The following is a 13,150-nucleotide window of genomic DNA, read 5'->3' as shown; positions in this document are numbered from 1 at the left end:
GATGATCAGTGAGATACACCTGCTGGAGCGCGTGCTACGGGTGGGTGTAGCCATCGTGACCAGTGAACTGAGATAAGGCGGCACTTTACCTAGCATAGCCTTGTAGATGACCTGGAGCCAGTGGGTCTGACGACGAACATGTAGCGAGGGCCAGCCGACTAGGGCATACAGGTCGCAGTGGTGGGTCGTATAAGGTGCTTTAGTAACAAAACGGATGGCACTGTGATAGACTGCATCCAGTTTGCTGAGTAGAGTATTGGAAGCTATTTTGTAGATGACATCGCCGAAGTCGAGGATCGGTAGGATAGTCAGTTTTACTAGGGTAAGTTTGGCGGCGTGAGTGAAGGAGGCTTTGTTGCGGAATAGAAAGCCGACTCTAGATTTGATTTTGGATTGGAGATGTTTGATATGAGTCTGGAAGGAGAGTTTGCAGTCTAGCCAGACACCTAGGTACTTATAGATGTCCACATATTCTAGGTCGGAACCGTCCAGGGTGGTGATGCTAGTCGGGCGTGCGGGTGCAGGCAGCGAACGGTTGAAAAGCATGCATTTGGTTTTACTAGCGTTTAAGAGCAGTTGGAGGCCACGGAAGGAGTGTTGTATGGCATTGAAGCTCGTTTGGAGGTTAGATAGCACAGTGTCCAAGGAAGGGCCGGAAGTGTACAGAATGGTGTCGTCTGCATAGAGGTGGATCAGGGAATCGCCCGCAGCAAGAGCAACATCATTGATGTATACAGAGAAAAGAGTCGGCCCGAGAATTGAACCCTGTGGTACCCCCATAGAGACTGCCAGAGGACCGGACAACATGCCCTCCGATTTGACACACTGAACTCTGTCTGCAAAGTAGTTGGTGAACCAGGCAAGGCAGTCATTAGAAAAACCGAGGCTACTGAGTCTGCCGATAAGAATATGGTGATTGACAGAGTCGAAAGCCTTGGCCAGGTCGATGAAGACGGCTGCACAGTAATGTCTTTTATCGATGGCGGTTATGACATCGTTTAGTACCTTGAGCGTGGCTGAGGTGCACCCGTGACCGGCTCGGAAACCGGATTGCACAGCGGAGAAGGTACGGTGGGATTCGAGATGGTCAGTGATCTGTTTGTTGACTTGGCTTTCGAAGACCTTAGATAGGCAGGGCAGGATGGATATAGGTCTGTAACAGTTTGGGTCCAGGGTGTCTCCCCCTTTGAAGAGGGGGATGACCACGGCAGCTTTCCAATCCTTGGAGATCTCAGATGATACGAAGGAGAGGTTGAACAGGCTGGTAATAGGGAGTGCGACAATGGCGGCGGACAGTTTCAGAAATAGGGGGTCCAGATTGTCAAGCCCAGCTGATTTGTATGGGTCCAGGTTTTCCAGCTCTTTCAGAACATCTGCTATCTGGATATGGGTAAAGGAGAAGCTGGGGAGGCTTGGGCGAGTAGCAGCGGGGGGGGGGGGGCTGTTGGCCAAGGTTGGAGTCGCCAGGAGGAAGGCATGGCCAGCCATTGAGAAGTGTTTGTTGAAGTTTTCGATTATCATGGACTTATCAGTGGTGACCGTGTTACCTAGCCTCAGTGAAGTGGGCAGCTGGGAGGAGGTGCTCTTGTTTTCCATGGACTTTACAGTATCCCAGAACTTTTTGGAGTTAGAGCTACAGGATGCAAATTTCTGCTTGAAAAAGCTGGCCTTTGCTTTCCTGACTGACTGCGTGTATTGGTTCCTGTGAACACTGATGAACACTGAACAATGAACACTGATACGTTTTATCTATAATTTCTCTCCCTGTAGGTTTTGCAGTGATGTAGTGTCCTCAAGAGTGACAGAAAATTGAGCCAATCACAGAAAAACCAGAGAAGATTACCAACCCCTATGCTCTGTTTTTTTCCCACTGTGTGCCCCTCCAACACAGAAAGCACTGAGTTGGCTGAAATACCTACATTTTGGAACTGCCTAACTCAAGAAACCAACCATGTTTGTATGCAGCTTTATTAACTCAATGACAATGTTTTGTAAATTTTTTGTAAACTGATATGGGACACGTATTAATGCCAAAATAACATGGAAAACAGGCAACCAAAAGAATAACTGTTTGCAATGCAGCCTAAGTGGGATAAATCAGGGTTGAAGCCACAGAATGTGTTTCCTCCCGTTAATTAAGATTTAGTGCTTCTATTAACAACACTTGCTGGTGCTGTGTGTGTGTGTGTGTGTGTGTGTGTGTGTGTGTGTGTGTGTGTGTGTGTGTGTGTGTGTGTGTGTGTGTGTGTGTGTGTGTGTGTGTGTGTGTGTGTGTGTGTGTGTGTGTGTGTGTGTGTGTGTGTGTGTGTGTGTGTCAAAGCTCCAGGTACACTATGCCAAGTACTCTGGAATAGGGATTAGAAGATTAAGGAGACAGTGAAATAATGAAATAACTTCTGCCAAGTTCTGTTAACTACAATCCACACATTTCCCCCTCAATGTGCTCCTATTTCCCCTGTATAGACATGACCATGACTACTCTGTTCTGTGTATTGGATACAGTGATTTTACCTGGTTTGCGCTGTAGGTTTTCATGGGAGGAAAAAGTGGAGTTTGCTTCGTGAGTGCTGTGCTTCAGAGACAGGAGTGTGAGAAAGTCATGTTAACCATGCTCAACATGAGACAAATGGCCCTGCTCGAAAGTAGCTGGAAAACCGGGACATTTTTAGGACATTTGCCGGACTTTTGCAACCCTAAGACACCCCCACAAGGTTGGTTCTGGGTATGTTGTTTTAACTACACAGGGTCATAGACTTCGCGGCGCTTTCTTTAGCCTTTCAAACAGCCAGGATGTTGAGGGACTAAGTCGGCATCCCAAAATGGCCCCCTATCCCCTATATATTGCATTACTTTTGTATGGGCCCTGGTCAAAAGCAGTTCATTAGTAGGGAACAGGGAGCCATTTAGGAGGCATCCCACTACAGTCCGACCACTGGCTATCAGCTTGTTTCATTTGAGTGTTTGTTTTACAGCAGTTCTATGTGTATCAAGTTATTGCCTATCACAATCAAATTATGTTCACACACACAGATAAGTATGAAGACTTAGGTCCATATTTTCAATGGGGTCCCTTTGGGGAAGAGAGGTGCTTTCACTGAAGCTGGAGCAGAGATTACGACCCTTATCTTTACTGCAAAACTGGGAAACATACAGAACAGCAACGCAAACAGCGCATGAAGCAGCAGGACTGTGTAATGTGATAGCAGGCTACTGATGGAATCTATAGGTAGGGTAGTGGAGTGGAGAGCTGTGTAGCTACTCAACAGAAAGAGCCTACAGTGAAAACAGCATTAAAATACCTCAACTTCTGATTGATCATATTTAAAGTTCTTCATAATGTCACCCAGACAGTATGTTGTGGTGAAGGTATTAGACAGATGTTAGGCAGATAGTTAAATCGTAAATTCAACTGACATTGGGAGCACTAAACATGTAACATTCAGCCAGCATCCCAAATAGCACCCTATTCCCTACATGGGCCCTATGGGCCATAATCCAAAGTTGTGCACTGTATAGGGAATAGGCTGCTATTTTGGATGCAGATTTACATTTGATACAATCTGTCTGGCCCCTAAAGAATGTTATTTCATAAAAGCCTGTAGAGGTCCTGTCCAGTAGAACCCACACTCATATCAAGCATCCACCACCTTTCAATCTTTGACTGAATAACACAAACTGAAAAAGATTGAGATTTTAGATATTACTGCAGCCAACAAAGGACTTATTATTCCAAATGTTTATTGGTGATAAACACATCTGGAAACAGTTATCACCTCACTACCATGGTGGCAAACATTTACCACCCACCCAGACCCTGTCAAAATGCTTCCATACTCAGATACTCTCTGATTCAGAAGGGTTGGGTTAAATGTGGAAGACACATTTCAGTTGAATGCATTCAGTTGTGCAACTGACTAGGTATCCCCCTTCTCAATATGTTTTACTCAATGTCTTTATAATGCCATTGCCAATGACAATACAGTATAAGCTGGAGAGAAAACTGAAATAGCTCCTTCTGGCTGAAGAGAACCAACGCGTCCCAAATGGAACCCTATTCCCATGTAGTGCACAACTTTTGACCAGGGCCCATAGGGTATAGGGTGCCATTTGGGACGAAGCTCTACCGCTTCTGGCTGAGTCTTCATCAAGCCTTTGTCTATGGATCTTCAGTTTGATTGGAATCTCAGTATGACACAAACAACTGTGGGTTGGAGACACTGAGACTGCCAGGTCACCCCAATTCTCTTTCTCTATGTAATTTCATTCCAACGTTTGTTTTACTTCTGTGTTTATCAAGTTACCTCGCATCCCAAATTCTGTTTAGTTGACGTTGAGTTCTGAAATAATTATTTTGGAGAAGAACCTGCTCCCTTGGGTGCAAAATAGCCTCCAGAATCTGAATGTCTCAATAAGAAAAACAAGCAGATTTTGTCTGTGGCAAGACAACATCTGTCAGAGTAATTTCATTTCACCAGAGCTCACCACCAGTGGTTTTTCCAGTTTAGACTTTCTGCCTGTTCCTACCTGAGGTGCTTCTTGAGGACACTCAGGATGCATCCCAAATGGCACCCCAGAGCCCTGGTCAAAAGCAGTGCACTATAAAGGGAATAGGGTGCCATTTGGTACACACATGTTATAGGAACAACTTGTGTTCTTCAGATTGTGTGATGTTGGCCAGGCTGTCTCTAGCCAATCTGTGCCCCCGGGCATCCCTCTCACCCCATTGATCCTCAGCCAGGACTGTCCAGGCTTTGCAAGGAAGCCTAGGGGAAAGGCACCTCAGAGAATATGTGTCATGTTCCTGCTCCGAGTCAAACTGAAGGGCCTCAGCCCTCATCTCAGCTCGGCCCAGCGGAGGGCAAAACAAACAGGCAAACAACGTCAGGGTGACACCACAGCCAAATAAAACAAAGATAATATGCAGGGGCACGGAGGGATGCACACACACACATACACCCACACATACCAGCAAACACACAAATAAATACACACAGCCCACAGACCAAACCAATATGAGGAGGAAAAATAAACAGAATATGAGTGACTCCTGAGTCGTGCATATACATAAACAGTGATAATGTATGTATGGCAAACACCGGGGGAATGACTCACATTCCCCTACAGCTGACTCAGGTTGTGTCACTAATGGCACCCTATGCCTGGTGCACTGCTTTTGACCAGGGACATAGGGCTCTAATCAAAAGTAGTGCACTAAATAGGGAAAGGGTGCCATTTTGGACGTAGCCTCATTTACAATACAGGACACAGAAGTGGTCTGAAGCCACTACCCTAAAACCTACCAATGTCAATGTGCCAGGTGCCACAAGTCGCATCCCATGAGAGAAGCACTGAGAGGAAAGAGGCTTCTTCATTGTAGTCTGTCGTGTAAACGGCTCGTCAAATGTCATCCATTGGCGAATACAGAATACACTCCAGTCATAAAGTTCTGGAGTCTGCCCCAGCTGGTGCTTCTGACTCGGGTTACGTCCCAAATGGCACCCTATTCTCTATGTAGTAACCTCAAAAGTAGTGCACTATGTAGGAAATAGGGTGACATTTGGGACTGAGGAGAGAACTACGGCCATACAGACAAAGCTTTGTCAGGGGGGGCTGAGGAGAGCGCTCCTGTTCTGATGCATATTTGCATGTGATGATGGAGCACTCCTGACTTGAATAGAGACTGCATGGCTTGTGTCCCAAATGGCACCCTATTCCCTATTTAATGCCCTACTTTTGACTAGGGCCCAAAGGGCTCTGGTGAAAACCAAAGTAGTGCACTATATAAGGAATACTGTAGGGTGCCATGTGGGACACATCGATAGACTCTCAATGGGCCTGTCAGTTTGAAAAGCCTCGGCCAGAAATGACCGATTTCTGTTTTTGCAAACATTGAAATTACTATTTTTCATTTTTTTTCCCCTACAGCCAAACTGTTGTGTGAAGAAAGCAACCGTATTGTCATTGCAGGCACCAGCGTTTTAGCATCTTGCACATCATATTTACAACTCTACACACACACACACACACACATAACACACACACACATAACACACACACACACACACACACACACACACACACACACACACACACACACACACACACTCTCACACACACACACACACACACACACACACACACACACACACACACACACACACACACACACACACACATACAGGTTCTGAGGTGCAACAGATTACAAAGTAGAGTGTAGTAAGGGGAGTTCTCCATGGCCTGTCCTGGTCTCTCTGGAGTAATCACCTGCTCGGTTGACTGCAGTGTTTCGACAGGAAACAATGGCTCCATTGTGACCAGTGGATTCCTTTGTGCCCTGGGTGAGCTTAGAGCCCCAGCACAGCAGCACTGGGTCCTGACACGCAAACACATACACACACACATGCAAGCATGCACACACGCAATCACTTTTGTGAGCACTGACACTCACACACACACACACACACACACACACACACACACACACACACACACACACACACACACACACACACACACACACACACACACACACACACACACACACACACACACACACACACACACACACACACCCCAACGTCTGGAGCAACTCATTCAACCTTCTCCTATGGGACCCTACTAATCTTCCTGTGTGTGTGAGGGGCTTCACACCTGCCAGCACAGCTCTCACACACACTCACGGAGACTTAGCTAGATGTGCTTTTACTCAGCCACATTTCCTCACTCACAACACATCATGTTAAGTCCATGAGAAGCTCTTTAGTCACTCTCCTATTCATTGATTAATATTGGCATTTTTCACACCAAAAAATGAATTGTTTCAATATAATCTAGTGAAGTTAAGAGGGAGGGCATTCTATTTGTTGTCCCATTTCAAAACACAGGCCAATAGCATCCTCTGCTGGAGATTTGAGTATTTTCTGAATTCATGTGTAATACCGCTTGAAGCCCAAGCGAGGGGGATAAAGCACAACATGTTGAATTCAAGTTTCTGATTTAACTAGCCTAAGGAAGTCCCTCCTTTATACCAGGGTTTCCTAAATATGGCAAAAACAAAACGTGCACCCTGGAAAGGCCCCAGGACCGAGTTTGGGAAACCCTGCTTTATGCCATACTGTAATAATCTCGCCACTATGGCCTATTTTTGCCTCACCCCCCTTATCCTACCTGATTTGCACACACTGTATATCGACTTTTTCTATTAAATAAAGGTGAAATAAAAAAATAAAAATGTAAATGCAGTGGCGGAAAAAGTACTCCATTCTCATACTTGAGTATAAATAAAAGATACCGTAGAAAATTAATCAAGTAAAAGTGAATACGAGAGTAAAAAGTCTAAGAGCACACTACATGACCAAAAGTATGTGGACACCTGCTCGTCAAACATCTCATTCCGAAATCATGGCCATTAATATGGAGTAGGTCACCCCTTTGCTGCTATAATAGCCTTCACCGTTCTGGGTAGGCTTTCCACTAGATGTTGGAACATTGCCGTGGGGACTTGCTTCCATTCAGCCACAAGAGCATTAGTGAGGTCAGGCACTGATGTCGGGCGATTAGGCCTGGCTCGCAGTCGGTGTTCAAATTCATCCGAAGGTGTTCGATGGGGTTGAGGTCAGGGCTCTGTGCAGGCCAGTCAAGTTCTTCCACACCGATCTCGACAAACCATTTCTTTATGAACCTCGTTTTGTCCTGCTGAAACAGGAAAGGGCCCCAAACTGTTACCACAAAGTTGGAAGCACAGAATCATCTACAATGTCATTGTATGCTGTAGTGTTAAGATTTCCCTTCACTGGAACTAAGGGGCCTGAACCATGAAAAACAGCCCACCAAACTGTATTGTTGCCACTATGCATTGGGGCAGATAGCTTTTTCCTGGCATCCGCCAAACCCAGATTCGTCCGTCGGACTGCCAGATGGTTAAGTGTGATTTATCACTTCAGAGAATGGATTTCCACACTGCTTCAGAGTCCAATGGCGGCGTGCTTTACACCACTCCAGCCGAAGCTTGGCATTGCGCATGGTGATCTTAGGCTAGTGTGCGCCTGCTCGGCCATGGAAACCCATTTCATGAAGCTCCAGACGAACAGTTCTTGGGCTGACTGCTTCCAGAGGCAGTTTGGAACTCAGTAGTGAGTGTTGCAAACTGTCGTGTAATCAAATTTGTCTGTACGTGAGTAAAATAACTACTAACGGTGTATCTTTATGAAGGCACATTTACTGCCAACTTGACGTTGCTTCACATTATAAGCCACATGAGAGAGAGATGCTTTCCTCATGAACTCCCACAGGCCTCATCAGCATATGGCAAATAAGGATTCAAATAACACCACTTCTCCCCTTTTCAGAGAACAAATGGTAGACTGCCTTTGTCTCAACAGACCTCAAGGGATTATTCTGCCCTTATGTCGGTAGGTCTGTTCCTGCCTAGTTCTTCTGGAACATTTCAACATAGTCATGAGCGTGAAATATTTTCTGTCAACTTTAACCCAAAATGCATATAATTTCTTTTAACACAAAACTACCCCACAGGTAATTTAGAACTGTAACAACTTAACAGCTGTGGTTTTGTCTTTTGTTTTTACTTTGTTCCCTCAGCACTGTTCCTGTGACTTGAGTCAGTCACCCACACCTGTTTTCCAGGTGGGAGTCTGCTGAGGTCGCTGACTCTGTGACACTTGTTGAAGCTGATCCGCAGTCCTTCTCTAATTGTGCTTTGAGCTGACCACAGCTGTGTTTGGGAGTGATGGGTCGAGCAGCGATGGGAGCGTTGGCACTGTGCTACGAAGCCGTCGTGCCATCAGCAGTTGCGCCGTGCTGAAGCCATTCTAGGGTGGAGTTGACGGGTAGGCCAGCAAAGCAAGGTAAGCGTCAGCTGATATGCATACTTCTACATTGTAATGGACACGGTTCAACCTTTGGTAGGTAGGCTGCTGTCAGGCTTCGGCTGTGGTACAGCAAAGCCAAGTCAGCCCATGTTCATGGTTCTCACAGGGGAAGTGAAATGATAGAACAATGACTTTGTTCATGCACACCGCAAATGGCATGTAACTATAAATTCCTTGAATTTTCTTTTGCTGGTCTCTTATCATTATCTGGATAGGCACTTGTGATTTCTAGCTCTCGTTACACCAATCGAAGCAGTGGAACTTTACACCAATCAAAGCAGTGGAACTTTACACCAATCAAAGCAGTGGAACTTTACACCAATCAAAGCAGTGGAGTGTGTAGTGAAGCAAAACTTTAGTAACTCTGGGACTTCCCTTCCTGTGGCGGCCCTCGTGAGAGCCAGTTTCATCATCGCGCTTGATGGTTTTTGCTACTGCATTTGAAGAAACCTTCAAAGTTCTTGATATTTTCCGTATTGACTGACCTACATGTCTTAAAGTAATGATGGACTGTCGTTTCTCTTTGCTTATTTGAGCTGTTCTTGCCATTATATGGACTTGGTCTTTGCTGTCTTCTGTATACCACCCCTACCTTGTCATAACACAACTGATTGGCTCAAACACATTAAGAAGGAAAGAAATTCCACAAATTAACTTTTAAGAAGGAACACATAGGAAAAAGACACTCCATTCACATGGGCAGTTCGGATTTGTCACTTCAAGCCCAAATATATCATACTTTGACTAAAATGATGACTTATTGACGTAAATTGATGTGCAACATCATGGGTAAGCTCTGGCCATCGTCTTTCAGCTCGAAAAAGTGGATTTCTCCTGGTGTGGGTGTTTAATAGTGGTAGTACTTGGTCTAATAGTCGACTACTCTCCGTATGCCTTGAGGGATTTTTTGGGGAAAAACAGACAATTAGTGAGATGTGACTTCAAAGAAAGAACTATGCAAAAAGGTATGGCGATGTCCTACCAAGTAAACGCTAGCTCCTTGTAGATGCGCAATGCAGGTCTCGCTCTGTCCCATTGATTAGATGAGGATATTGAAAAGCCAATGTCAACGCCTCATTTCTGCTTGTTTGTGCCTCCTTGGCTTTGTACAGAAATGAATAGATTTGCACAGCGAAGCATTTTTAAGCCATCTATTAAAGCTACTTGACCAAATGAGGGATGCAAACTTACTTTATCTAACTAGATAGGCTACTCCTGCTTGGTGGACTTGTATAATGTTATGCCTGTTGTCTTGATGGATGCAGAAAAAACCCTGCGGGAACCTCTGTGTCTGTCACAAACTCCCTGGTGTGGGAAACTGCTCGGAAATTACAGTGCCAGCCCTCTGTGTGCTTTTATTTTGCTTGTAAAGCCCTATTCGGGTGGGATAAGTTTTACTGGGGGAGGTCAGGTAATGCAATGATGTGCACCAGCACAAATCCCCACATCCGTAATTTTAGTCCCGTCCGAATCTGCCATGTCAGTCACATTTTACTAAGCAGGAAGATTTTGTCCCAGCCCTAAAAAACTACATTTTTTCAGCAAACTCCCAGGTCCTCTGATAATACTTATCCCTGTGAATCGCCCTCCCTGTGTTTTGAGGGATATTAGCGTTCAACAGGTGCTGCATCCCAGTTTGGGTAAGAACATGGGAACAAATTTAAGCTTATTCATGTAGCCTACAGATGAATGATCTGTTTTGTCATATATCAACGTTCGTAGTGCCATACTTCTCTTTAAAAAGATAAAGTGGACGATATCGTGCCAATGAATCCATAAATTGCCAAATACATCAGTTAATTAAATGTCTGCATAGTTTAGAGTTCATGGTTCTTATTGATATGCATTATTATTTTGACTTTCTCCGAACTGAAGAATATGAGGCCAATATTAGGCTATTCCTAGACATTTAAAATATCTTCATGCCTAGAAGAGCCTCCAGGCTTCCGTCATATTGGCCAATTGTGAATGAGGAAAAAAATGTATTACAGGGGCAGGCAGTTAGATAAAACTAATCCTGCCCAAATCGTCCACTGGAAAAGCAGGCAGACATTCTAGGGTAGTAACTACATAACCGACGTTCTATAATGTACATCCTATTTCCTCACAATGATGAGACTGCGTATAAATGGAGGGTTTTTATTCTAGAATCTAATGAAATCTCAAATCTCTTATGAAGTGTTCCTTCGTCCAAATAATGGTACGAAATGAATACACACACACCTTTGTCTTTAGTTTCCATCTACTGACGCCAAAGACGGTAGGTCAAAGTTGAAACAGAGAAATTGGATTGGCTGAAATATGGGAAATGTCCTCAATCGCAGGAAAAGTGGGAGCTAGCTAGCCAACTGGCCTTGCTCCCCGACAGGCGTTGATTGCGGCGAGTAGTGAGGATGCGGTTATGGAGGATATGGAGAGAAGTTTGGAGAAGCAACAGCTGCACTCAATACGGTTGACAGTTCTGATGAAATTGGTTGGGGAGAGCGTGAGGATGGTTAAGTTAGGGAACAAGAGTAATGATGTATCAGAGTGGAAAGTTGTGACGGTCTTTTATGTGACCACAGGGCCGCATCTACACCCTATCCCATTAACCAATGACGTAAAGAAAGAGATAGGAGAAGTAAAACTAGCTAACTTCATTGGAAATGTTAGACTGCCAATATTCTGTGCTAGCCATGCTCAGCACAGATGCTAAGTTCATGGGAACCCACTACTTATGCTAAGTTCAGGGGAACCCATTATCTATGTGCATAGATGATATTAAATCAAATTTGAAGGGAGGCATAGTGATTTTTTTAGTTTAGCATTGCTACTGAGGTTTGAGAAGATTTTGCCTGAAAAAGTATAGACATGATTCCTTAGTGTCAATGTCAGAGAATTTGTCCCATCCCCTTTGCGGTGTTTTAAATGCCAAAGAATTGACAAGTAGCTGATCAGTGTAAAGGAAAGATGTGCCAAGTGTGGAGGGGAACATAATTACGGTGACTGTGGAACAATGTGAAGGCTAAGTGTTGTAATTGTAGGGGGGAACATGGTGCAGCATTTGCTGATGCCAGGTGCAGAGAGAGGCCCAGAGATATAGAATCAATCATGATGTCTCATATGCAGAGGCTGTAAGGCAGATTGGTGGAACTACTCGGTGGACTGATGGAGCTACCATGGCTGCTCCCGTAGTAAGTGGACCTACTGTCAGAACTGGGTCTTCTACTAATCCTGACATGCTTTCGAGGCCTGTTCAGAAAAATTGCTCCCATAAATGTCAAAGGACACTTTGATAGTAAATAAATTTGACTTATAGCTTTCATTGGAAAGGTTATCAACATGACTCGGATTGTAGAAAGCAGAAATGGCAGGTTGAATATTATTGTGGATACGGCAACAGAGTTATTGGGGGCAACAAATGTCACCCACTAGGCACACACTGTTGAATCAACATTGTTTCCACGTCATTTTAATGAAATGACGTGACTTGTCTGGCCTAACCAAATCATTTTTGGCATAAGGAGTGCCAAGGAGTCGAATGATGGCACAGACTGCTACCCTACCCAGGCTAGACTTGACTCAATCAGAGACCTTCAATTCCCAATGTTCTACCATTCAGTTCATCGTAAACTCAGGGTTTTTAAACACATTTTCTTCTAATAACTGAAATGTAGGCTATAGCCTATTATCACGTTTGTTATTTTATAATGTTGAAGGCCTCCACGAGTATAGTACCCATCCCCAACACCCCTATCACCACCACCCCATGAGAACGAATTACATTTTCTACCCTCTGGACTCCCCATTAACACACCACACCCAAAATACCATTACAACATCTTCTTACTTCCTTCCTGCATCACACCCACTTACTTCCCCACCTCTTCCAATTTCCTCATGCTATCACCCCACTTCCCAAATGCCACACCATCCCATTCAGCAAACTCCCACACTTTTACCCTTGCACTTTCCCGAGGACCTCTACACCAGGCGGTGTCAGAGGAAGGCCCTGAAAATTGTCAAAGACCCCAGCCACCCCAGTCATAGACTGTTCTCTCTACTACCGCATGGCAAGCGGTACCGGAGTGCCAAGTCTAGGACAAAAAGGCTTCTCAACAGTTTTTACCCCCAAGCCATAAGACTCCTGAACAGGTAATCAAATGGCTACCCGGACTATTTGCATTGTGTGTGCCCCCCCCCCCCCCCCCCAACCCTTTTTTTTTACGCTGCTGCTACTCTGTTTATCATATATGCATAGTTACTTTAACCATATCTACATG

Source organism: Salvelinus fontinalis, chromosome 25, assembly GCF_029448725.1.
Source record: "Salvelinus fontinalis isolate EN_2023a chromosome 25, ASM2944872v1, whole genome shotgun sequence".
NCBI classification, from domain to species: Eukaryota; Metazoa; Chordata; class Actinopteri; order Salmoniformes; family Salmonidae; genus Salvelinus; species Salvelinus fontinalis.
The sequence above is the reverse complement of the archived record's forward strand: the minus strand, read 5'-3'. Positions refer to the sequence as shown.